The sequence below is a fragment of the Neopsephotus bourkii genome, unplaced genomic scaffold (genome assembly GCF_033783945.1).
Source record: "Neopsephotus bourkii isolate Nb327-2 ecotype Australia unplaced genomic scaffold, CSIRO-AGI_Nbou_v1 NB_1053, whole genome shotgun sequence".
Taxonomy (NCBI): domain Eukaryota; kingdom Metazoa; phylum Chordata; class Aves; order Psittaciformes; family Psittacidae; genus Neopsephotus; species Neopsephotus bourkii.
In genome coordinates this window covers 3,493,528-3,517,409 of record NW_026901542.1, presented here as the reverse complement: position 1 = coordinate 3,517,409, position 23,882 = coordinate 3,493,528, and the positions used below count along the sequence as shown (strand labels likewise).

The window sequence follows — 23,882 nt, the reverse complement described above, 5'->3', positions numbered from 1 at the left end:
TTTCCATTTCACAGCCAAAACGCTTGCCTGTGTTTCACAGCATCAGGCATGGAACTTGGAAAAGAAGGGATGGCATCAGTGTGTCCAGACAGGCCAATGGTGGTAAACCAAACTGTGCTTCTGGAGGGCATTTACCAGGTATTTGGCCTTTGAATGAGCCATCTTTTCAGTTTTATGGGCTCTTGAAACTATTCCCAGACATTGCTCCAGCCGTAGCAGTCCAAGGAATTTCTCATAGATGCCCTTTCACGGTAAACGTTTAAAGGAGCTTCCCAGATAGAGAACCTGGAGGCATTCCAGGGAGGATATGGCCATTTTTGGAAGGACACTTCTCAGCAGGGGAATTAGGGAGGCAAAGAGAACCCTCAATGTGGCTGCTGTACCTCACCTAAACACCGCTGTCACTCTGCAGCCACCACCATGCTGTACAGGCACTGTACATAACACGAGGCTGAGCAGTGCCCATGGCCCATGCTGGGGCTTCCCTGCACCCCTCACAAGTGCTGGCAAAGCCACTGTGATCCACTGGGAGAGGTCATATGACAGCACACACAACGGTATTGCCGTGTTTCCTTCCCGCTGACTAATTAGCCAACAATCTGATACCTCAGGGAAAATTAGGACAATTCCTGCCTGCTGCTGTTAAGTCATGGGGTTATGAAAAAGCAGCCGTTTCCTTCACATTCACTCATCATCCTCCTCTCGTTACAAGCGATTTTCATTCTGCTGTCATATAAGACATTTTAACATTGTTTTCCTGTGTAGGAAGCACCACCCTGGTGCACTGTATTAATCCTCAAAGAGGATCAAGCAAACAAAGATGAAAACATTCAAATTTTGGGGTTTTTAGGATCTTGTTTTCCATTTCCTGTCAACATCTGATTTTGCGAGTGAAGCGGACATACGCAAACCCTGATCACATCTCGCTATTAGTTTTATATTTAGACTTGTGAGTGCAATTGAGATTTAGCTTGGGATTATCAGAACTTCAGCTGCTCATTTCTTTAACTTTGTGCTCTGAAGAAAAGCTCTGCAGAGAAAGTGTACCTGAGGACACCACCACAATAGATCAATGAGGGCACTGTATGTCACAGCGCATTTCTATTAAAGGGAATGCACTTCCCACTTGCCTGAAAGGTGTACACCTATCTCCCAGAACAGCAAAAAGGAAAAGAGACAAAAGCATATATCCCATAACAAATGTATATCAAAACTGATGAGGGACACAGAAACAAACTTAAGAGTTTTTAGTCTGGATGCCAAAAGACTAATATTGAAATCTTTCTATACATCTTAAATAGGACTGTGGAAATAGTGCAGTTCAGCAGTCTTACTATAACACATATTCTCGGAATAGTCTGTTATGAAACCTAGACTGTCCCACAAGAATCACGATTTAATTTTGTTACTTCCCTCCATGAACTTCATCACAAGAACAGATTATGCCCTTCACATGCCGTAAAATGAAGGATGAGAATATGCTATCATCTGTATCAAAGTAAGTTGTATTCAATGCATATTTGTATCAAAAGATGTAGCATTACCACAGCCAAAAAGGCATAAAAACATAAGCATAAACAAGTTTTGTACATAGAGAATACATCTTCCATTAGATGAACCAGTCTAATTAAAAAATAAAAATTAAAATTAAAACCAGTAATAGTCAAATTAAAAAAAAATAGTAATAATAATAAAAAAAAGCTTGGAGCAGCACAAGCTCTTGAAAACTCCTAAAATAGAAGCAATAAACATAAGTTTGCTATGAATCTAAGTTTCATTGCACATCCCAGTCTGCTCCTTTCCCACCCTCACATCAGGCAGGTGATGCATTACCACTCCCCACACTTCAGGGAGTACATTTATCAAACCTCTCCACTTTGCTGCACCTTTCCCATTAGGTGGCCTCATTTATGCACGCCTGGCTTAGAGCAGATCCCCTCTGCTTCTGCCAAGGTCTGAAGTTTGCTTCTACCTCTTACCTGAAGAAGACCGTGCATGCTCATGTTTTACTCTGCATAGAAACCTCGGCTCAACAGCGTGTGTCAGTGCCCTCCCTCTGCATGAACCATGTCCCACATCATTGCCAAACCACACGATGTTCTAACACAGAATAAACCTAATAACTAGAAACCAGAGGGCAAGTTTTACTGCAGCAGGAATGACAACGATATGAACAGCTCAAGCATTAGCTTAATGACATTAATAGCCTCGTGTCACTGGCATAGGAGAAAATAAACACTTTCACAGTAAGAAATGATTTCTTAGTGAAAATTATAGATTTGCGAATAAAATACAAGTGAATTTTGTATGACCAGTGTTTTTAAGCTGGATAAATGCAGAGGGCAGTCATTTTTTGTTAGTAGCTGAATGTATTCCAAGAGCAGTTCAGCACTCGGTTGAAAAGGGGGTTTTAAAGTTTTATTTTGCTCTCCGTATGTGACGCATGGTCTCCAAAACTCTGAGAGGATGCAAATAAATACCCATACTGAAACAGCCCCAAATGGACCTCCTAGGTTTTTGCCTATTGTCACCAAGAGGAGGAAGGGTGCAGTGTGTGCTTGGTGTCCCTGTGTCGCAACAGTCACACAGGGACAAGGTCTGGATCAGCTCTGATGGAAGTGAGCTGGCAGTGGGGTGTTTTAATTAGCAAAGTGCTATGCCCTGAAGGTAAAGAGACAGTTTTGTCCACCTTTAGTGACATTGGCACTCCACCCTCCCCATGATGGAACAGATCATGCTACCTATGCTATAATCTAGTATTAATGAAGGAAAAAAGGTGAGGAAAAAGGCAGTGGGAAACATCAATTTTAATCTGGAATTTTTCCAAACACGAGGTTAAAATGATGAGGAAAAAAACCCTCCCTTTTCAGAACTCCCAATGCAACTCTGCTGCATGCAAAAGGCCTGAAGAAGGCGGCCTTTGGTTGTGTTACCATCCTCTTCGCATTACACAGCTCATCAACTCTGTTGTCACAGCGTTTTCAAGCAATTGATTACCTGGTTAGGAAACACAACTTAATGAGTCATGAGCAGCAGTGTTTGTTGTGAGTGGCACATGTTTGTTTAAACCACACCAGAAATTAAATGGAAAGCATCAGTAGCCGTTTCAAACTAGCTGCACGTCAGAGAAAAGCAAATACATACTACACACTGGCACCAGACCCACCTCCTGCGTAAAGACCAGAAGGCAAACAAGGAGCAAGTGAATCCTTGTGCCCATAGAGGCTGTGCATGTCGCCAGCAACAGCTAGGCATGAAATTGAAAGCAAATATTTGCTCTGCTTAAAAAAACGCTCACATTGTAATAATTGCATAGTGCTGTGAGCTTTGAGAGCTTCTTGTTCCTTTATGGACGCTGCCTCTATGCTTGCTGGATATTTACTGCGAGAGGGGTCAGGTTCCCAGCAATTTGTTATGTCACTGCTGGTTAAACCCAGAGCATATTCAAACAGAATTATGCAAGTGAAACAAGTTCTCATACACCGTATTTTTAGTTTCCCAGCTCCCTGTAGCACAGGCAGCTGGGTTTGTTTGGGTTTTTCTCCCTGCAGGTCATGGGCATGACCCAAAGTCTGATCGCTCCTGCACTTGAGGTTCTGATTTGGGTCTCTTAAAACCACAGTCAGAATCTCGTCATTTCCTAGGCCAAGTGTGTTCCTAGCATTACATGGTTCGAGAACAGTTGTGGGTCTGGATTTGTCCTATCTCAGCCAAGAAGAGAGGAGGGGAGCTTGTGGCCAAGCTTGGATTTTTGAGTGTCACTGCTGTGGATCTGCCACTCAACACCCAGGTTTTTCACACCTCTCACCGTTGCACTAAACCTCACACTTCAGTTAAAACACCAAAAAGTGCTGGAAAATTGCATAACTGTTCCATTTACCTGGGATGCAGGAATAAATGCAGTTTTATAACCTGGGCAGCTGCACAGATTTGGTAGCACTGTGTTCCTTGCTTCTGGAAGCTGGAACATATAAACTGGGCTGGCAGATAAAGCATCATCTCTCAGGCTTACTGGAGGTTTGCATTGCCAGTTCCTTCCCTTGTATTTTCAGGCAGCCCTCACAAATCTGTGACCCTTCTCTGATTCCAGTCATCCCAGTCCTGCCCTTGCCATCTCGTGTTGGTGTGCTCTCACTGATGCTGCCTACGTCCTGGAAAGGCACCTGCTCTGTAGAAGAGGAACAGCAGTATAGTGGGGACACTCGAGCACCCAGTTTGGGAAGGGGACATGAAAGGGTGGGAGAAAAAAGTGTCTTGCCCAGCAGCGGGGAGTTGGTCAGTCCCAGACAAGTCCTTGTAAGACAACTTCATGTGGGTTAAAAATGCTATCTCAGGCTTCAGAGAAGCAAAGCCAGTGCACTTCCTGCCTGTTTGGGCCTCTGCACTGGCCCTCCTGTGAACTGACCTGAGCTCAAGGCTTGGCCAAGCCAAGGTGCTGTTCTTAACCTGGATGTGTGGCCTGGCTCAAAGCAAAGGATATACCTGTGCAACCACAGCCCTGTGAGGGAGGTATGCTCCACCCCAGGCTGCTCCTTCCCCAAGGACCTTTGTAACTTCTGCGCCATTATTTACATCATTACATCCTGGACATCCCATTGTGGATCATGTTTGGGAAAGGGCTTCAGCACAGGCTGTGTTTTATGTACCTCCATTGACTTCAAGGAATTTCCAGTCAGCCTCAACAGTGCCTGACAATGCCAAAGACATGACATCCCACAGCCCCTCCACACACAGGGAGTGAAGCAGAGTGATGGATTCTGTGCAACCAGCACCAGGACTCATTCTGAAAACATCATCTGTAGATTCCGATCTTTTACAGATGCATCTACAACCTGCACCAGGTAGCATCTGCAGTAAACATGAATATTTCAGAACACATTTACAAAATGTACTTACTCTTTCCTTTTAAAATGGCATTATGCCACGATGGCAATGCTAAAAACATATTGGATCAAGCAGCTTCACATACACTAGTCCTAACAACATTTCCAATGCATCTTCAGTACCTGAATGCAAAAAATTTGCAGGATCAGGCTACAATTTGCTGCCAAGGCAAGGCTTTAGGAAGACAGCATTTTCTAATGGCCATTTTGGAGTAAGAACACTAACAAACTACAAGCAAGTTCATGAGTCAGTTCAAAGTTCTAAATCCATTTGCAGGATTATTTATTATTTATTGTAATAGTAATATTGTGTAGACATCTACCAACATATAATATGCACGATATGTATCTATAAATTTTAGCTGTAAAATAGAAATGCATACAAACATATATATATTACATATTGTAATATATCTATATATATAATTATATACTATTATATTGTTATATAGTATTATCATTATATTATATATTGTAATATGTCTAAATATAGATAAAAACCAACAAAGTGATTGGTGACAGCCAGCATGGCTTCACTAACGGCAAATCCTGCCTGACCAATTTGGTGGCCTTCTATGATGGGGCTACAGAACTGATGGACAGGGGTAGAGCAGTTGATGTCATCTACCTGGATTTGTGCAAAGCGTTTGACACTGTCCCACAAGACATCCTTGTCTCTAAATTGGAGAGACATCAATTTGATGGATGGACCACTCGGTGGGTAAAGAACTGGCTGGATGGCCTCACACAAAGAGTTGTGGTCAGTGGCTCAATGTCCGTCTGGAGACCAGTAACGAGTGGTGTCCCTCAGGGATCGGTGTTGGGACCGGTCTTGTCCAACATCTTCGTCACTGACATGGACAGTGGGATTGAGTGCGCCCTCAGCAAGTTTGCCGATGACACCAAGCTGTGTGGTTCGGTTGATACGCTGGAGGGAAGGAATGCCATCCAGAGGGACCTTGACACGCTTGTGAGGTGGGCTGATGCCAACCTTATGAAGTTTAACCATGCCAGGTGCAAGGTCCTACACCTGGGTCGGAGCAATCCCAGACACAGCTACAGGCTGGGCAGAGAAGAGATTCAGAGCAGCTCTGTGGAGAAGGACTTGGGGGTGCTGGTCAATGAGAAAATGAACATGAGCCGGCTTCATTGTGCGCTTGCAGCCCAGAAAGCCAACCGTATCCTGGGCTGCATCAAAAGGAGCGTGATCAGCAGGGCGAAGGAGGTGATCCTGCCCCTTTATTCTGCTCTTGTGAGACCTCACCTGGAGTACTGTGTGCAGTTCTGGTGTCCTCAACATAAAAAGGACATGGAACTGTTGGAACAAGTCCAGAGAAGGGATACGAGGATGATCAGGGGACTGGAGCACCTCCCATATGAAGATCGGCTGAGAAAGTTGGGGCTGTTGAGCCTGGAGAAGAGAAGGCTGCGTGGAGACCTCATAGCAGCCTTCCAGTATCTGAAGGGGGCCTATAGGGATGCTAGGGAGGGACTCTTCATTAGGGACTGTAGTGATAGGACAAGGGGTAATGGGTTAAAACTTAAACAGGGGATGTTTAAATTGGATATAAGGAAGAAGCTCTTTACTGTTAGGGTGGTGAAGCACTGGAATGGGTTGTCCAGGGAGGTTGTGAATGCTCCATCCCTGGCAGTGTTCAAGGCTGGTTTGGACAGAGCCTTGGGTGATATGTTTTAGTTTGAGGTGTCCCTGCCCATGGCAGGAGGGTTGGAACTAGGTGATCTTAAGGTCCTTTCCATCCCTAACTATTCTATGATTCTATGATCTTCTGCCTTCTGGTTACCCATAGATTTATACACCAGGTCTATTGGTAAAACATATGTTGCATTCCAGTCTTGTAAGAATGTCTTCCACTATCTCTTGCTTCAGGATAATTCCTTTCAAACCAACTTTCAAACTTTTACATGGGTCTCAGAAATTTTAATATACTTTTCTCTGACACAGTTTTGTTAAAATGTTACCTGTTTTCTTCATCTTCTGACTAAGCATTGTGAAACAAATGGAAAAACAGGAGGTCCTTGTAGATGAGAGCAAGCAGTGGCAATTAAAACTACCGAATCCCTTTTCCGGTGTAAGGGACTGTATCAGTGTTTGATTTGTACATGTTCCACTGATAATCATTATCTTGTTTGCTGTAAGAATGTACACAGTTAGTTGTATGCACTGCTAAATGAGCAGCATCTCCTGCTAACCTCTGATTATCACAAGAGGCTGTAGGACAAGGCAGGTGTTGCTCACTTGGATGTTCAACTTCTGTTCACACAAATATAGGGAATGCTATAGAGATGTAAGCTCAGGCAGGAGAGTGCTGTAATGCCCTCTGCAACCCATTTTAGGTGAGCAAACATACAGCTGCAGCAAGACAGTAAAACAGATGCTGTTAGGGAGCAGGTTCAGCTTTCCATCTCCAAAGATGTCAGGAGCTGGCATGAAGGCAGACCTACCCCCATAGGGGCATATACTGACAGTAAGGGCAGACCCATAAAGTCTTTTAAGGTGTCTTTTCTAATATTGTGCTCATATCATTAATGTGACCACACAGAACATTCTGGTTATTGTACAAAGAGAGGGCAGCTGCTCTGGGAAAGAAAACTTGCAGGTGCTGCATCCAACTGGAGGCTGGGTCTTGTTTTGTACTCAAAATCTGTAGTACTATGGCCTGCATGGAAGACTCTTCCATCCTAAAGGAATGCAACAAAAGGTCTTTGCTTGTAGTATCCCCCCCAAGGACATTAAAGGAAAGGACTGACTTGAACTAACTAGTCTTGTTCAACCATTTGATGGGAATCCCAAATAAATAATGTATTCTCTGATTTTTCCTCCAAGTTTGCAATCTGTAGTGGGACTAATAATATCCCTTGCAGCAAAATACTGGGAGATTCTGAGGTGAAAAACACTGTGTAAGTTCAAAGTGCTTATACAATCAATAATTCTGTAATGATAGACTCCTTACTTCAATCAAGTGCACGTTAAAAAATAATTAAGTTCTCTAAGGATAATTTCCCAGAGACTATCCTTGAAATCAGAGGATTCAGATATAGAGTACTTAACTAGATTGCAGGAACGCATGCCATTTCTAGTCCTGTAATTAGGCAACAGAGCAGATCTAATCACTTCATCACTGTAATGAGAGCTGCTCTATGAAGCCCAAAATCATAGAAAGAAATAGGTTACTGCACTAGTACCTCAGAATACTTTGAAGCATGACTGCTGGTAGAGCTGTATACTTTGACTTTTTTGTCTGCTATTTAGCTTTTTCCCTTATTTGCAGCTTGAGCTCAATAACATGTCAAGGAGGTGTGACTGCTGTTGGCCAGACCCGTGCTGGGAGGGGAAAGCAGCCACACCAGCAGTGCTGGAGACTTCCTTGTCTCAAGCAGATTGGGAAGCTTTGCTATATTTACAACATGAGGTTCCAGTTAGCTTAATTTTATCAGTTCAATGGTTTTTCTACAGAACTTGACTCCTCCATAAACACATTATTAAATGCATGCACATTTAATAACCATGGAACATGCAGGCACAGAGCATTGCTTTGGCCTACAGCACTGTCACGGTCTCTAGGGAAGGACTTCCACAGAACACACAATACCCACAGCCTTGTAAATTATGGATTAAATTTTGCTTTCACTGATTTCATTTAGGTTTAATGAAACTGGAATTTGTTTGCATTTTAAAGAATGGCAAAAGCTAATGTAAATACCAGAGGAACAATGGGATGGGTACCGGGCCCCACGTGAGGCACCTGCCCAGCCTTACAGATCTGTTAACAACCTCAGCTTTTAAATAAGCTTATTATTTCTGCTGTATTTCAGCCATGCTTCCTGACGTGCCCTTGGGCATGTCAAGAGCTTTACTTTGGTTTATTCTGTCAAAAAATATTAACCATCAAGATGTCCTTAAAGGAATTCGTTTTAACCCAGTCCTCTGGCTCTTGAGTATGAACTTCTTGTGTACAAAGCTAATCTTTACTGGTTGGTTGTTTCCTGTGGTGATCTACAGAGTTCATAATTTTACCACCATCCTGACAAGCTTGTGCCAACTTATTAGATGGGAGTTGTCAAAAATAAGGATTCACTCATTTTTTAGAACTCACTCATTTCATGATGTTTTATAGAATCATAGAATAGTTAGGGTTGGAAAGGACCTTAAGATCACCCAGTTCCAACCCCCCTGCCATGGGCAGGGACACCTCACACTAAGCTGTGTCACCCAAGGCTCTGTCCAACCTGGCCTTGAACGCTGCCAGGGATACATTATTGTTGGATTACAATAAGGTCAGTATGTGTAACCTGAATACTTGCAGGTTAGCATCTAATTTCATATACAGTCAGGTGAATGAGCACATTGATTTTTAGAGGTACTGAGTTTCCTCATCTCCCATGGATTTAAGCAGCAATGAGAGATGCTCATCTCAACTTTGAATGCTTCTAATTAATGATATGGATTTAGATATGTAATATTTGGAACCCAAACTGTGAATTAAGCTTTCATATTATTTTCTTTTATATATGTATCTTCCAATCTATCTGTTTTAACAGAGGAGAATTCAATTACTGGGCTCTGCACTAGCAGGCCAGTCCAGGATCAAATAAATTATCTTCAGTATAATTCAATTCACAAAACTTATCAATTATTTCATGTTCCTAGACACTTCCTATGTTTCATAGCTATACCTTCTGGTGGGAGTAGGAGTTGCAAGTTGCCAGGACAGTTTCTGGCAACCTGACGTAACAGGTACTGTCCTTCAAAACACTGAGCAAGCCTCTAAAGTTACTCTATACAAATGGAAGGGCAAAAAAATATCCTTTTCTGGGGAGAAGAAGAGAGGATCTTCTCTGTGTTGCAACACAACTCCGCACCATGGTTAAGACAAAGTCTGAATTTACTCATTTCAGAGAAATTAAAGATTTATGATCTCCTCAGGCCAAATAAATTGATCTATAACACTATAAACTGATGGTAACAGCAACGCCTTAAAAGCAATTAAACAAAAGAGCACTTTGTTACACATACTTCTAAAGTGTGTTAAATGAAGCTTTTACAATCACTACAGGCATCTATCATACTTGCAAATCATCTTGGTTTAGTCACTGCTATTTCCTTAGCCTCATGCAAGAAGTCTGAAACCTTTGTATTCCAGTAAACCAGTTGTTCTGATTGAAGAAAAGAGTTAGAGCAGATGATCAGAAGGCAAGGAGAAAAGGCACAGCTACCTGGTTCATTGCATGAATTCTGAATGTAAAGAGGAAGAGCAGAGGAGAACTCCTCCTAGTAAACCAGTATTAGTCATCGTAGTTGTGCACCACACTTTGGCCAGGAAACTAAGATCTCATGATCACAGAGTTACAGACATGCACGCAGGATTTCACAGCCCTCAAGAACCGATTGTCTCAACATGCAGAGTTGGAGGCAGCCGAACACATGTTTAAACACAGTTACTGCTATCAGTGTTCACGAAATCTGTGACAAGTGTGGGCAGTTCTATTCAGAGTATCGTGCAAGACCAGTCATGTGCACATCATACATTATGCATCGTACTCAGTGATGTTTCTTCTTGCTCAGCTGCTAGGCAAAATATCCTCAGCTAGTGTCACAGAATGAACATCAGGACTCTGCTAGCAGTAGATTTCCAATAAGCCTTTATTATTGTCTGATAGCAAATGCTGGCATGGCAGGCTAGAGAAACCACAGATACTTGTTGAAAGGTTTATTTCAACAAAGAAAGTTGCACTGGGCAGTGCAATAGCTCATTGCACCACCCTGGAAGAGTCCATCCACCTCTGTGTGGCCCATGGTATGTTTGGGTTTGAACCACCCTCAACCCAAGTAGGCACCAGCACTGTCTTCCTGCTTGCGAATCAAGTGCAATGCTTCTTGAGCCCGCAGTCTCTGAGAAGCCTTGGTGGGAAGGGAAATTCACTGCCTGCTTCCTAAAAAAGGGCCGGTACTGCCCCCTCCTGTGAGCACTCCCATAGGTTAGGCACTGCCCCATCAACACTAAGCTAGCGGCCTTATGCAGCAAAGGGAGACAAAGTCTTTTTTGCAAAAAACAAAACCAGGGAAAAAAAAACAGCCCCAAAGTCTATGTGCATTTGTCCTGGCATTGTAGTTCAACTAGGACAAGATTTAGATGTAGTACTGAGGTGCAAAAATAGCCATTGCCTGCACCCAGTGCTTTCTCATCACTCCTGGCCATTCTTGAAGGGCTGTCAGAGACTTCAAAGATGCTCAAGGTCACTCTCTGGCACCAAAAATCTTCTCTGCAAAACACACGTTTTCTCTCCTTCAGCTGGCTTTCCTCTCCTGCTCTCTTTTATTCTCCTCTCTTCACACAAGCACTGACACGTAAGTTCAAACATGCCACTGACGAATGTACTAAAATAGAGGTGAAGAGAACTCTGAGCACCTCCAGCTCCTGTTGTCAGGCTTGTCACGTCAGCCATGAATCCCCCCACCGCAGGCACAGCTACCTCTGACTGCAGAGACTGCTTTCCCCTGGGCAGTAGCCACATATTTGCCCAAGGGTAAAATATCTGAGCGGGTAATCATCCAAATTTAATGACCCTGTCATCAGCTTCGTGCCAGGTGCAAGACTTGTGCTTGGAATCTCTCATAGGCTTCACTGAGATTTGGAAGCAAAAGACAACAGTCAAGCCAACCAAGCCCCACTTCCAATAAAGTGCCCCCCGAACCGAACAGCATTCAGAAACTGTGCATGCAGGAGCTTGCCAAACGATCGTGCACGTGATAATTTAGTCCAACAAAGAAGTATTTGGTATCTTTTTGATTGAAGCTCATTTTTATCATGTAGGTACATTTTTTTTGTAGCATACCTCCAGTTTCCATCAGACAGTGTAAGTTAGTCAATAAACATGACATTTTGAAGGGCAGTTGAAAAGGAAATTTTACAGACGCTGGAAGAACATTGCACTTCAGAGTGCAGTTCTGAAAATGAATGTGGCTGTGGACACATTTTCAGCAGCTGGAATATAAGCTAAAGAACATTTGGAAGCTGCAAGTCCAAACAAAAGAAGGATGGGAATGGTGTTACCACAAGCAGAAAAAGGCACAGGGCTGTTTCAGAGGAAAGAGGATCCATTTTGACTAGATAAAACTACATTGAAAGGCATCCAAGAAGAGAACTTGCCAGTTCTAGATAGACAAGAGGAAGAAAATTGATGGATCTGAATGCAAAAGCAAATTCCTGAATCTTTGTTATATCTGAAACTAGATAAAGGAATAGGATTGTAAGTGAAAAGGATAAAGAGTAAGGCCTAGGAGGAGTAAATATGGTAAACTTATGAGAAATCATAAAAACTAGAAGATGCTGGCCACAAGCATTAAAGGTTTCACAGCATAACACGGCAAACAGAACCAACTGTGCTAAAAAATCAGACAGATACTGAGACGGAGAGTGGAGAAAGCTGAAACACTGAAAATGCAAACTAAAATATTTCCGAGAGGTGCTATTCTTTTTGTGGAACTGTGTTAACATATGCTAATTTATTTATTTTTTTACACCAAATTCTATAAAAATAATTACCTTACTTTTAAGAATGTGCATGACAAGTTCAAAATCAAATTCTCTGTACAGTAGGAAAGGCCTGTCTTTGCAGAGGTAAAATGAATGGTGGTAACAGAATGTGTTGAATCCATGACCATTAACTGTCAGTCAGCCTGACATGTTTTGTCTTAAAGAGACAAAATAGTTTCTTGTTATTTCCTACAACAGTATCATCTGACCACATGCACTACATAGCACACCTTATTTAGTAATTTCAGGGAAGGTTGATAGTTTAAGACAAATCATAGAATCATAGAATAGTTAGGGTTGGAAAGGACCTTAAGATCATCAAGTTCCAATCCCCTGCCATGGGCAGGGACACCTCACACTAAACCATGTCACCCAAGGCTCTGTCCAACCTGGCCTTGAGCACTGCCAGGGATGGAGCATTCACAGCTTGCCTGGGCAACCCATACCAGTGCCTCACCACCCTAACAGGAAATAATTTCCTCCTTATATGCAATCTAAACTTCCCCTGTTTAAGTTTTAACCCATTACCCCTTGTCCTGTCACTACAGTCCCTAATGAAGAGTCCCTCCCCAGCATCCCTATAGGCCCCCTTCAGACACTGGAAGGCTGCTATGAGGTCTCCACGCAGCCTTCTCTTCTCCAGGCTCAACAGCCCCAACTTTCTCAGCCTATCTATCTTCATACAGAAGGTTCTCCAGCCCCTGATCATCCTTGTGGCCCTCCTCTGGACTTGTTCCAACAGATCCATGTCCTTTTTATGTTGAGGACACCAGAACTGCACACAATACTCCAGGTGAGGTCTCACGATAGCAGAGTAAAGGGGCAGGATCACCTCCTTCAACCTGCTGGTCACACTCCTCTTGTTGCAGCCCAGGATACGGTTGGCTTTCTGGGCTGCAAGTGCACAATGAAGCCGGCTCATGTTCATTTTCTCATTGACCAGCACCCCCAATTCCATCTCCACAGGGCTGCTCTGAATCTCTTCTCTGCCCAACCTGTAGCTGTGCCTGGGATTGCTCCGACCCAGGTGTAGGACCTTGCACTTGGTATGGTTAAACTTCATGAGGTTGGCATCAGCCCACCTCACAAGCGTGTCAAGGTCCCTCTGGATGGCATTCCTTCCCTCCAGCGTATCAACCGAACCACACAGCTTGGTGTCATCGGCAAACTTGCTGAGGGCGCACTCAATCCCACTGTCCATGTCAGCGACGAAGATGTTGAACAAGACCGGTCCCAACACCGATCCCTGAGGGACACCACTCGTTACTGGTCTCCAGCCGGACATTGAGCCATTGACCACAACTCTTTGTGTGCGGCCATCCAGCCAGTTCTTTATCCACCGAGTGGTCCATCCATCAAATTGATGTCTCTCCAATTTAGAGACAAGGATGTCGTGTGGGACAGTGTCGAACGCTTTACACAAGTCCAGGTAGATGACATCAACTGCTCTACCCCTGTCCATCAGTTCTGTAGCCCCATCATAGAAGGCCACCAAATTGGTCAGGCAGGATTTCCCCTTAGTGAAGCCATGCTGGCTGTCACCAAGCACCTTGTTGTTTTTCATGTGCCTTAGCATGCCTTCCAGGAGAATCTGCTCCAAGATTTTGCCAGGCACAGAGGTGAGACTGACTGGTCTGTAATTCCCCGGGTCATCCATTTTCCCCTTCTTGAAAATGGGGGTTATATTTCCCTTTTTCCAGTCATCGGGAACTTCACCTGACTGCCATGATTTTTCAAATATGATGGCCAGCGGCTTAGCAACTTCATTTGCCAGCTCCTTCAGGACCCGCGGATGGATTTCATCAGGACCCATGGACTTGTGCACATTCAGATTTTTAAGATGGTCTCGAACCAAATCCTCTCCTACAGTGGGCCCAAGGTCTTCATTCTCACAGTCCCTGCATCTGCCTTCCAAGACTTGGGTGGTGCGGTCAGAGCCTTTGCCAGTGAAGACCGAGGCAAAGAAGTCATTCAGAACCTCAGCCTTCTCCAAATCCTGTGTAGCTAGTTCACCCGAGAGCTTCCTGAGGGGGCCTACGTTCTCCCTAATCTGTTTTTTATTTGCTATGTACCTGTAGAATCCCTTCCTGTTATCCTTAATATCCCTAGCCAAGTTTAATTCTAACTGGGCCTTAGCTTTCCTAACCTGGTCCCTAGCTTCCCGGACAACATCCCTGTACTCTTCCCAGGCCGCCTGTCCTTGCTTCCACTTTCTATAAGACTCTTTTTTCATTTGAATTTTCCTCAGCAGCTCCTTATCCATCCAAGGAGGTCTCCTGGCCCTCCTGCTGCACTTCCTTCTAGTTGGGATGCAACACTCCTGAGCTTGTAGCAGGTGATCCTTGAAGACCAACCAAGAGTCTTGGGCCCCCCTGCCCTCTAGGGCTATATCCCATGGAACCTTACTAAGCAGGTTCCTGAAGAGGCCAAAGTCTGCTCTCTTGAAGTCCAGGGCAGTGAGCTTGCTGCACGCTCTTCTCACTGTCCTGAGGATCTCAAATTCGACCATCTCATGATCGCTGCATCCAAGGCTGCCCTGCAGCGCCACATTTCCAATGAGCCCTTCCCTGTTGGTGAGCACAGGGTCAAGCATGGCACCTCTCCTTGTCGGTTCCTCTGTTACTTGCAGAAGGAAGTTGTCTTCCACACAATCGACGAACCTCCTGGATTGCTTGTGCCGGGCCGTACCGTCATTCCAACAGATATCAGGGTGGTTGAAGTCACCCATGAGAACGAGGGCCTGTGAGCGTGAGGCTTTTCTTATCTGCCTATAGAGTGCTTCATCCGCAGGTTCTCCTTGATCAGGTGGTCTATAGCATATCGCCACAGTAATGTCTCCCATCACTGTTTTCCCTTTAACCCTGACCCACAAACACTCTATTAACTGCTCACCTGTCCCCAGACAGAGTTCCATACCCTTCTGATGCAGCCCAGGGTGCGGTTGGCTTTCCAGGCTGCGAGAGCACACTGAAGCTGGCTCATGTTCATTTTCTCATCAACCAGCACCCCCTGGGATTGTCCAACCCAGGTGTAGGACCTTGCACGTAGCCTTGCTGAACTTCATAAGGTTGGCATTGGCCCACCTCACAAGCGTGTCAAGTCCCTCTGGATGACATCCCTTCCCTACAGCATGTTGACTGTACCACACAGCTTGGCATCATCAGCAAAGTCACTGAGCGCATGTTCCCTCCCACAGATAAGTCTAACTGAGTAGAAGTGAATTGCAAATACCTGTTTTTTTGCTTTGGGGCATGATGCCTTGCACATGGGGCTGGATGGGGAGTCAAGCTCCTGACTTGGAATCCAACCCCACATCCTGTGTCCATCTGAAATGTCTGTGGGGCTGCACATGCCACTGGCGTGGGGCCCTGCAAGGTTTATTCACAGGCGGAAGTGTTGAAAGAGCAGCCCTTGGCTTAATGACCTTGGGCAGCTAGCTCTTCCCATGGCTTCACTCTCATACTGGGATGATATGGCTCTCACCCTAGCAGGGTGTGAGGGTGTAATTAAATTACTGCTTGCGCAGTGCTTCACATTAGAAGAACAACTCTAATGAAAAGGAACAGACAGTACAAGCACCAAAATAGGAATCTTGTGCACGCAAAGATGGTAATTTGAAAACCACAGTTCTTCACCTGTGTCATCTGCCTTTTTGGCCTGACATCTAGGAGACCCAGTAGGGGAACTTAGCACAAACACCTCAAGAGTTACTACGACAGCTTCCCAGCAGCCATTCCCACTCAGTGGATGGCCAGGCAAACTGCCCCCAGGCCTGCACGCTTCAGCATCCTCACTCTTGTGATACCCCATGCTAGTTGTGCATTGTGTGGGGTGGAACCAAGGACTGCGGCCTCCAATTGTCAGCTGCAATGCCACCTTGCTTCTGGTTTGCTCTTAACAAGCTGGGGTCTTTTCCAAGCCAATAAGCTCATACAATGCTTTCTAGAGCATGGAAACAACAAGCTGCAGCAAACCACCTGTGCATCAAACTCCCTTTTGTATCTGAAAAGCGTGTCTTGCCCCAGCTGGAAACGCTGTGACCTCCCGCATGAACGGCAGCATTTTCAGCATATACATTCTGAATGACGAAACAGGAAATTGGGTAACATGATGATGCCAGACTTTCCGTGGCCATTTCTGGGGAAACGTCACCAAAATGCGGCCCGTCTGCCAGGATGGGTTCTCCCATGGGCAAGCCGCGGCATAAAGAGAGACAGAAAAATGGTGGGTTCGTTGTAAAACGAGTAAACCCCTGGTTGCGATAAAATAAAAGGTGCTGAACCGGGCAGGGACGGGAGCCGGGGGCCCCCTGCCCGGGCCACATCCGTCCGGGCGCCCGTACGGAGGCGGCTCCGTGGGGCTCTGCGCCCCGGGGGGCACCGGGCGGCCTCAGCCCCAGCCGCGGCCCCGCCACGGCGGCGCGCCCCGCATGCTCCCGCCTGCCCGCCTGCCCACCTCCACATGCACACACCCGCGGCGGGAGGAGGAGCCGCATCCTCCTCGCTGTCTCCGTTTCGCCAGTTTAATTCCCCCTCGTCCTCGCCCCTTTTTCTTTAATTTTTACCTGTATTTCCTTTTATTTCACTTTATTCTCATCACTTAAATTATTTGCCGGGCTCTCCGGCCGACTCCTCCCGAGAGGGTGGATTATTCCTCGGGGGATCCCCGCTGCTCCAGAGGAAGGTAAGAAACAGCTGATGCAATCGGAGGGGGGAAACGGTGCCGCGGTTCCCCGCGCAGCCTTTGTCTGCGCGCCGCTGCCGCGCAGCGCCGACCGAGCCCGCCGCGGCCGCGCTTTGTCTCCGCCGTGTGCGCAGTTCCGTGTGTCCACCGGCCCCCTAGAACGTGCTTCCGAGCCCCTGGGCGCGGCCAGTTTCAACCCTAAAAAATGCGCGCAGCGGGACGGGGAGGGGACGGGACGAGACGGGGAGCGCAGCGGCCGCGCTGCGGCGGGGCGGGAGCGGGCGGTGGGACGGCGCCGGCCATGCGGCATCTCGCCGCGGCGGCGGATTTGGGGGCCCGCCGGGATGCTGCCGTAACCAGGCGCTGCGGCTGGAAAACCCAACGGCAAAGCCCAAGCCACGGCACCCGGCAGCTGCGGGCTTTCGGTGGCAGCGCCGAGGTACACTGATAGTAATACACGCGGTGCAAGCGCCGGGCCGCGTGTGCCGCAGCCTCTGCAAGATGTGCGGCCGCGGGCGCAGCCCTGGCTCGCTGGGAAACGATCCTGCCTCCCGCTGCAATCGAGCGTTGCTATAGGGGCAGGGGAAGTTCTACGGTATTCAGAAAATGCAGGCTGGGCCCACGGCGCGCAGGCGTGTGTGTGTGTCTGTCTGTCTGTCTCGTGTGTCTGCGTGTGTGTGCGTTTGCCCGTAAACGCATAGTAGCATCAGAGCCGCCCGGTTTTGGTGAGCCGAAGGCGAGAACAAAAAGGCGCAGGTTCGGGTGCCTGGGGAGGCATTCGCACACGTGTACACGCTCCCAGCTTGCTCTGTGGCCCGGGGCTTGGCCCGCTGTGTTGCAGAGTTTGTAGTACAACCTGTAGCAAGGATGTACGTCCTTGTGAGAGGAGGACATGTGTAAACCCGTGCTTTGTTGACGTGACATTGGGAGGGCCCAAATAAACCCCGTGTTTGGCAGCTGGTTTTATGGAAGGCGAAGCTACGGTCTGCTTGTGTCTACATGCGCATGTCCTTCAGCTATTCATGGACTGCTTTGAGGCATTTCTACTAACCTGTGTTCCTAATGGTAGTAACCTGTGCTTTGTGGTGCTTCATTCACTGTTAGGTTTGTTTGGGTTTTACATGTGCTTGAAAGGCTAAATAACGCATAGCAGCTGTTCTAAAAGTAAAGTATTAGAAAAAGATCCCTGTTGATAGAGAAAATACATTCTGGAAAGGAAATAAAAAAAAAAAGACATTCTAAGTGTCTTAAATCAGAAGTAAAAAAAGCTACAGGGGGAGAAAGAAAGCATCCTTCCATCTAACTTACTTCACTTGCCATCAAAGCACGAACTTTGTTTAAAAAGCCTATAAAAGGGAATTCCATCTGTTGCTGAAGGACACAGAGCATCAATAACTGCCCTTTCCATGGTTGGAGCCCCCCTGAATTTGTGCTGAAATCCACTGGCAAAACCTGCCTGAAATGTGGGAATTGCCATATTGCTGGTGAGCAGAGGCCTTCTGCCACGGCTCGGTGGAAATTCACTGACTAAAATGGGATCTGCTTCACTGTCGTGCAGAATGACTCCTATTTGACTTTGCCTTTCTGGAAGGCTTTTTTTCTCTTTGAGAGGCACCATAGGGAGACCACTTCACTGAAGCACGCTGCAGCATACTCTGCCTTGTCACTTCAGAGTCTTTGTGCTGTGGTTGGACCAACGGGGCTCTCTGGCCCAGGTGAGGACAGGAGACGTGTTGGCAGCGAGCACCATGCTCCACATACTCCTGTGCAGAGGATTATGCTCCAAGTTGTTCGATGTTTTCCGCAGGCTGCTGTAGAACATGGAGGATCCATTGTCCTTCCTATCCAAATCCTGCTTTTTACAAGGGTTTTAAAGGATGGAAGGGGAGTCAGGGTTCTCTCAGCTGCTCTGCTTGCAGGATGCTCATCCTGGGTCTCTGTTCTACAGTTCCTTGGTGTTTTCTGGTTTTGGGGTTTGTTCGTTACCAGGGGAAGAGTGGTGACTGAGCAGAGCTAGGACTGTCCTTCCTCTCGTGCTCTCCCCCATCTTCTTCTCAGCTTGCCCATTCCTGTAGAAACATGCTTAGCACATAGTCTGACAATAACTACTGCCTTAAAAGTGAGTATTGTGAAGGCAGAAGAGATTTTGTGGGAATATTTAAATAATCTAAGCCAGAATTCCGTTTCCTTTCAGGTAGGTATTTATTGCTGTGACCAGTCCAAGAAGGTTGAGCAGCCAGTCTTTGGAAAAATGGCAGCTTTTCCATGTTGAAAGTGTTTCAGGGCCCTTTTGCAGTTAACTCTCATAATATTTGTGTAAGCTTATCAAGTAAATATCACTCTGAGTCTCTTACAGTCAAGAAAACTGAAGCAAAGAAATTACTTGTAAACTGGGGCAGAAGAAGTGAGTTACATATGAACTTGTGCAAAAGGTTCTTCCTCCTGTAGTACAAACTTTGTTTTAAATAAGGGTTTCAGAGCTGCTATTTAGCCCATACACATCTGTTCCATTGCTGTAACCCATATGCCCGACTCATGGCACTTCTACTTTCTCTGGAAGACAAGAGTTCGTTCATTTGTGGCTCTGAGTTCCAGGATCTCTTCAGCAAAACCAAGACTGTTGAGAGGATTTAACAGAGAAACATAATTAGGAAAAAATGTGACTATATTCCTGTGCCAAATGCCTTCCCTAAATTGACTGGGATGGGCTCAAAACAAAAATGTACTTAAAACCATTTTCCTTTATGGCTCATCTTTAAGTGTTTTGCCTAAAGTAATGAATCACTGGGTGAATCAGGCTGGGATTTTATGGTTTCTTATTTGCCTGCCTTTGATCAGCTGAGTAGCCTGTCGAGACTTAATTTGGGACTGTCTTCCCTTTCTTTATGGCAGCATGGAAGGGCAGTGTGGATGGAGAGCAATGGGACAGAGCATTTTTCCTGTTGCAGCGCAAGGTCACGCAGTACCTAGAGAAAGGTTGAGGGTTTGTGCTTATGGCTTATTTTTCACAGCATCCTTTTCTAAGCTTCCTTCTCAAGACTTGTGCCACTTGGTTGTTCCCCCCTTCCCTTATCCCTTAACTGTTTCCATCCCATGGGGGCTATGTGTGAGGAGCCTGGAAATGAACAGTAATGGCTTGCAGCCACCAAGCACACAGCTGCAGCAGCTGGAAGGCTCACATTGCCAGTGGGCAGCATGGGCACATGGCAGCACCTTGGTGGTTCCCCATGATCCCCTCGAGCCCACCGGTGGCCGTGGGGCCAGGGTGAATCCGCTTCCTTCCACCACTTCCTTCCACCATCAGTCGGCTGCAGCCTGCTGCAGAGGGACAGCACCGAGGAGCCGGAGGCAATGACATTTCAAACACTGCAGATGTTTGCTCAGGGGATGTGAGTCAGTCTTTAATTTCCAAGCTTTTTGTTATCTCAGTGGCTCCTCTCTAATCTCTCCATTTTGTCCTTCCTGTAGATGGGGAGTAAATGTTCTAGATGTCAGGTGTCACTAAATGCTGAACAAAAAGGAGGTAGTTGCTTCCCCGCCTCCGACGTGATGCTGTTACGTATAAAGCCTGTTATTGCTTTTTATCATTTAAGTGAATAGCCTGTACACAGAGTTTCAGGCTCAGTGTTTCATTATTTATATCCATAGTCTCTTACTGGTCATACTGCTCTTCTTTGGAAGAACTTTCAAAAGTACGAGCAAAGAAAGGCTTTGCAGGAATAAAATCAGCTTGTGTGAAACTCAAGCGCTGGATTCTGATGACTCGTAACAGACCTGGAGGAATTCTTGGCAAAACTCCCTTGGAGATAAAGGTTGAATCATATTTCAACTTTTAAGCAAATTATCTTGAATTCCATACTTAAAATTGCATAGTGTGTCTTGGATATTTGCCATCCCCGCCACTGTTTGACTGCAGGAAGCACCTAGTGAATGAAATGCCTGGTGAGTGTGCAAGGGCACATGACAGAAAACATACCCAGAGACAGGCGAGATGGTGTCCAACCCAATTGCTTATCCAGTTGCCTTTCACATACTGGGTCAGCTTTTGGGAGGCCGTGTGTCTTCATATGGCACATTTTTAACAATGTCATTTACAGGATATGCAAAAAGCTGGCCTGTGAATTAAGCCATCACCATTACCACCAGGAGTGATGATGTTACTATTAAAGACACAACTTCTAGCAAAGTGTTTGCTGAGATTACACCTCTTCTGGGTACTGCCCAGAAAGGATTTGTGCTTGAGCCAGCAGAAAACATGAAGTTAGATTGTCTGTATTGACATGTTTTCTTGAATACAAACTTTTTGAGCCCCTTGAACTGCTGGTGTAGGATTTTAACAGTCCAGAAAACTGGAGTTGCAGAGATTTATTGGTTTTGTTGATGTTTCAGTCAGCAACAGAGAAAATTACCCCAGTTCTTGGAATGTGTTTTAATGGCTTGTGAAGGTCTCAATGTCCTTGAGAAAAATAAACTCTTTTTATCTTCTTGTGTCATCTCACAGTCCTCCTTCTGAAGTCTGTGACCAGCTGTGATCTTTCCCATATTCTGTAAGGAGCACACAATGAATAAATTATCCATAATGGGTTTTACAAGACATGTCATGGGATGTTTAAAGCCAAGCTCCTAGGCCAGAGCAGTGATTTTTTTACTAAACAGAGGGGCTGGATCAGCCACCAAACACAGACCTTTGAGGTTCCTTTAGAAGGATCACTAGCACTTTCCTGGTTTTCTCTCAGGGTGATCCCTGCTTCAGGAAGGAATGTTTGCCCATCCAAGTAGAAATGTTTGAAGTACGAGCAAAATTCTTGTTCATTTACTGTTTATGTGTCTGGAGGGAAAGGTTTGATGGCATTTCAGGAGGCTTAAGGCTGGGCAGAGTAGCAGGCACAGTGACTGGGAGTGATTGGGGTTGTTGCAGTAATTCCTCAGATGATTATTTACTTGTCAACGTGAATTAGGAATAAAGCTCAGCCTGGGAACTTTTGCCAACATAGCATTTTTATTTTCGTTTATTTCGTGACATTTCTTGAATGAAAAGGCCTTAAAAGTGCAAGTATTACCTTGCTGCTTCCAATACAGCTCAGCATCAGCATATGGTGAATCTTTATCAGTGGAAGCAATTTGTTTTCCTTCCCACAGTATTAGTGGTGCCTACACTTGATATGGTGACTTCCTTAGCTTGGTTATCCCAGTATGGAAGCTCCCTTTCGGGAGCAAGGCCAGGACGGATTGCCCTCTGGCAGCACCATGCTCCTCTGTAAAGGCCAGATGATGAGCTTGAAGTGGATACTGCACTTGTAGGGGGTAAAGCTGGTTGACGTGAACCTTACCCTTTTGGACCATGAATTTTATGTAGATGCTGAGATTTGTCACACCTGGGAACTTGAAATTTAAAACAAGGTAATTTGGTATGAAATTTGTGTGACCACCTGTATTCCACTGCCTATGGAGGGGGCCTGGTGTGATCAGCCATGACAAGGGGTTTGCTTTCTGTATATCTAAGGTAAAGTTACCTTTGCAAAAATAAGAGACTTGCATAGTGGGTTTTTTCCCAGGTATCACACTTCTATCACCCTTTCCTTCTGAATCTGCAAGCACTTCACAAACTGAGTGTTATTGTCACTATTTAATCTTAATTTTACAGACAGAGGTGCTAAGGACAAGTTGGTTATCTTCTGCCAAAGATTTGCAATGAGTTCGTGCCATGACAATAAAAGCTTCAGTCCCAAGCCCCACCGCTCTCTCTGTTCGCCCTACTCATGTTTTGGGGCTGAGATCAGCTTTACTTATGCTTGGAAATGCAGTGCCTTATTTCACTCAACAATTTTTTTGTTGTTGTTTCAGGGTTTTGGTTGGTGTTTTTTTAGTAAATCACGTAACCTGAGGCAGATTCAAAGATGTGTTTGCTTCAGGAGGAATGTGTCTGCCTGAAACCCAGAATTTGATGGAATGATGCTGATGCTTCAGCTGACACTGCTAGCACCAACATTTCACTCTGTCTTATACAATCATAGACTGGGTTGGATTGGAAGAGACCTTAAACATCATGTAGTTCCAACCATCTGCCAAGGGCAGGGACACCTTCCACTAGACCAGGTTGCTCAGACCCCCATCCAGCCTGGCCTTGAGCACTGCCAGGGATGGAGCAGCCAGAACTTCTCTGGGTAATGTCTTCCAGTGTTCCACCATCCTCACAGTAACGAATTTCTTCCTAATATCTAATGTAAATCTACCCTCTTCCAGTATAAAGCTGCTCCCCAATCCTGTCACTACTTGCCCTTGTAAAAAGTCTCCATTCAGTCAGTTTTCTGTGGGATCGGAGTTTGGGTTAAAACAAAAGAAGGTTGTCACTTTTGTACTGCAAAGATTCCTGGTGAACAAAGCAGCGAGCCGCTTTCCTGCCAGTCCGGCCTTGCAGCATTTCAGCTTCAGAGGGGCAGAATGGCAGAGCAGGATCTGCACGTCAGTGAGCTGTGAAGTTTGCTCTCCAGCACGCTCACAAGAGGGCTCATTTCAGCACCTGCTTTTGGAACACTTAACAGGGAATTTATTAAGCACAGGCAATGTCAGGGCAGTTCTGAAAACGCTCCTGGGAGACCAAAGGGGAAGCTTCTCTGCTTGGATCTTAGACGAACCTTTACTTGGATGTTTAAGTGCCGGGGAATACAGATCTCGGAGCACAGATTGTCAGGTCTGCTAAGGAATTGTTTATTTTAGGAACTCATGGTCACAAAAACCTTAAGGATTCAGCAGGCTGGGT

At 45.6% G+C, this 23,882-nt stretch overlaps 1 protein-coding gene across 4 annotated transcripts in view; it reads left to right on the top strand.

Annotated features, from left to right (window-relative positions):
• Window positions 1-16,535: 16,535 nt before the first annotated feature.
• The window catches only part of SLC38A1 (solute carrier family 38 member 1), a 41,901-nt gene continuing 34,554 nt past the window's right edge, over window positions 16,536-23,882 (top strand). For 2 of the 4 annotated variants that reach the window (XR_009726644.1, XM_061361210.1), the window contains exon 1: window positions 16,993-17,122. The gene's annotated coding sequence lies outside the window, so the exon portion shown is untranslated. Of the gene's footprint in view, window positions 16,664-16,992; window positions 17,123-23,882 lie in introns of those variants that run through there. The other 2 variants (XM_061361212.1, XM_061361211.1) reach the window with 2 other exon arrangements.